This window comes from Corylus avellana, chromosome 5 (genome assembly GCF_965113065.1).
Source record: "Corylus avellana chromosome 5, dhCorAvel1.hap1.2, whole genome shotgun sequence".
Lineage (NCBI taxonomy): Eukaryota > Viridiplantae > Streptophyta > Magnoliopsida > Fagales > Betulaceae > Corylus > Corylus avellana.
Window position 1 is genome coordinate 14,868,016 of NC_142494.1, and position 3,643 is coordinate 14,871,658.

General features: G+C 33.2%; 1 pseudogene; it reads left to right on the top strand.

The window, feature by feature from the left end:
• The first annotated feature begins 3,287 nt into the window (after window positions 1-3,287).
• Window positions 3,288-3,431, top strand: LOC148585825 (U2 spliceosomal RNA; annotated as a pseudogene).
• Window positions 3,432-3,643: the final 212 nt, after the last annotated feature.

A 3,643-nucleotide genomic window follows, 5' to 3' on the forward strand; every position in this document is an offset into this window, starting at 1 on the left:
ACGTACAAAACTCACATTCTCAGACCATATAAACATATTAGAGCAATAACTGAAACAATTTGATATAAATAAGCTTTAATGTCATTATATACCTAAACTAATGTTGTTTTTGCGTAACGTGAAAAGAAACAGATAATTAAAGTTGTCTGAAGAAACGAATTAAAACAAAAACGCTTAAAAGAGCATATTTCTTTGGAATACGTAATAAATTAGCAAATGTAAATAGAATCTAACTTAGGCTTTGTTTGTTTCGGCATAAAATATTTTCTGTCGTAAAATATTTTTAGGGAAGTCATTTTACAGGAAATTACGAAGAAAACAAATTCCGGCGTTTGGCGTGCGCACGGAAAATATTTTCAGGGAAGTTATTTTATCGAAAATGTTTTACGATGAAAACATTTTTTGGCATTTGACGCACGCACGGAAAATCACTAATTTTTTTTTTTTTTTTTATATTTTCATTCACTCATATTAACCTATAAAATAATTTTGAAAAATAAAACTAAAAATTATGTTTAATTAAAATATACAAATTAACTAACAACAATTTAGTGTTTAATATGATTTTGCGTACACACAAAATACAGGAAAATATTTTTCAGGAAAATGTTTTCTGTTGAAAACATTTTCTGCCGTCGGGGACCCGTCTGATTTTTCGTAAATGCCCAAATACCGTCAAATGTTTTTCAAAAAATCATTTTAAAGGAAAATGTTTTCTGCTGAAAATATTTTTTGACAAGTCCTAGGTGAGTCTTGGGTGAGTCTCAGTTAAGTTTCGGGCAGGTCCTGGACGGGTCTTGGGCGAGTCCTGGTCAAGTCCAAGACGGGTCTCGACGAGGTCCCAGGCAGGTCTTGTCGGGTTTCGGTCAAGTCCTGGGCGGGTCCCAATCAGGTCCCGGCTGGGTACCGGGCAGGTCCCGGGCGAGTCTCGGTCGAGTCTTAGCTCGGTCCCGAGCAAGTCTCGGGCCAGTCCCGGTCAAGTCCCGGGCGGGTCCCGGCCAGGTCGGGTCTCGAGACTTGACTGAAATAATTTGATATAAATAAAATTTAATGTCATTATACCTAAACTCTTGTTGTTTTCACATAAATCCAAAAGAAACCGATAATTAAAGTTGTCTGAAGAGATGAATTAAAACAAAAACGTTTAAAAGAGCATATTTGTTTGGAATACGTATTAAATTAGCAAATGTAAATAAAATCTAACTTAATACCCCTTTTCTTTTGTAAGTAAACAATTGGCATTCACTAAGAGCACTAGCAACAGATGCCCTATATGCCATTCCCTTCCCTATGCTTAGGAAAAATTAAAAAAAAAACCACAAAAACACCCACATCAAAAGCCCTATATTAAATCTACACCAAAGGTTATCCACCGTATTTTTCAATGCACTGGGAAACACTATAGATACCAATGCTTTATTAAATTGTAAACAAATCATTTTCTCTCATGTCTCCTTCACGTGTCCCAACAATTCTCCTACCTCTCTCCTCTCTCATTTGTTGCAATGATACAAAATAATTAATATTTAATTGAAATAGGAAAAAATAAGGGAATTTATTGTGAAGTATTTTTTTATAGAGAATCAAAAAGTAGTTTTATTACCTAAATTGAGGGAAAGTGGTTGGGAAACTGCTGCTAGTGCACTAGTAGCAAAGGCCATATGTCATTATATGTCATTCCCTTCATTATGTTTAGGAATAATTTGAAGAAAACCACAAAAACCTACTCACATCAAATTCCCTACATTTAAACCAACTCTTAAAGGTTGCTACAGTATTTTCCAATGTGTAGGGAACCAAAAATACATTATTTTAATATAAACATTAATCTTTTCCTTCTCCTCTTTCATATTTTTGTCTTTAATTGAGATTGTATTGGATTTTTGTGAAAAAAGAGAGGGTAGGTAAGAAACTTGTATTTTGTAAAGAAATAATATTTTAATGGTATACGGAAAGGTAATGGAAGCTATTGTCATAGAGAAGTAAAATGCAATTTTGTGCCTTAAATTTAGAAAAAATCAAAGAGAAATTACTGCAAGTGCTCTAAGTGATTTGTGTAACAAAAGAAGATTTTCTTGAATCCTTTTCTTTTGTAGAAGAGATTTTTAAGGAATAAGGAATACATAATATGAAATCACGTCTCCTTTATTGTCTGTCTTTGACTTCCTTTTCTACTTGTTTTCTTTTTCTATATGCTACCAGAATATTTCATTACAAGTTTATCCAAGCTTTTCTTTTCTACAATTTATTTCCTTGACTGTCATTGTGCTTTCTTCATGATCCACGGCATCTAGAAAAAAACTTTAAGGTCTTTAGCAGATATTTTTCACCACAATATATACTGTTCCTGGAGACCATTTGAAAGTCCCTCATATTTTTTTAATAAAGCCACCTGGCGTAGACTGCAAAAAAAAAAAAAAAAGAAAAAAAACATGATCTCATTCAGTAGACTTGTAGTGTTGCTAGTAATGTGGCTTATGTTGTCTTTGAATGAGTTTACTATTGTTGCCGGAATTGGGGAGCATCACCCAAAAACTGTCAAAATCATTAGTGATTTAGGCAACGGCTTCCCTCTTACCCTTGGCTGTAAATCGAAGAACAACGATCTTGGTGTCCACACAATGAAATCAAATGGCTTCTTCAAGATCAACTTTACACCAAACTTTTGGGGGATTACACTATTCTTTTGTAGATTTACGTGGAAAAATCAAAGCCATTGGTTTAATATCTACGACTACGATAGAGACAGTGATGTATGCGTGAATTGCATTTGGAAGATTAGAACTACTGGTGCATGTTTTCTAGACCCCAAAAGAAACGAGTATGATTTATGCTATTGGTGGACTGATCAAAATTCACCTGATCGTGCATGACTATTATTATTATTATTATTTGATCCAATTGTTTCAAACTTTCGATAGAATGCATCACAGTGGTGATACTTCTTGTGGGCTTGATGTTCATAGTGGCTAAGCCAACAAAATTGAGGTAGTGTTTTGCGTGCAATGACATAAATCCGTGTACTCTTGACCCATAGATCCTTGAAGTATTGATCAAATTCAAAATAAAAATAAAATTATAGTCTATTTTTTTTTTTCCCTTTCTAAATTTCAAGTTGACTCTTTTTCATATAAATAATGAGTACCATGTCTATTCTCCTTGAAATCTTTCATTATAGGTAAAGGATTAAATCCTTCTAAGAAATCATTATAGCAATGTGCTTATTGTATATAAAAATACTTTTTTCGAATAGAAATATTGGCCATAATAACTAGAGCTCTGTTTGTGTACCTTTCTCAGTCTTTTGGCTAAGATCAAGTGTAGTATTTGTTCTTATCAGTTTAAGATTGTTAAATCACCACTTGTCCCAACAACTTAAGCTGATAGGAAGAGGTAAATTTAATTACTTAATCATTAGTTTACCACCCCCTTTTTAATAGGTGAGGCTCAACATGTGGAATATTTAATTTAAATGGGGATAAATTAGTGGAGTCAATGCTCGATTCCAAAATCTATGGCTTTGATACCATGTTAAATTACCATTTGTCCTACAAGGTTAAGCTAATAGGAATATGTAAATTTAATCACTTAATCATTAGTTTAACAAATATCTGATACGTGTTCCATTAGATCACATGATATT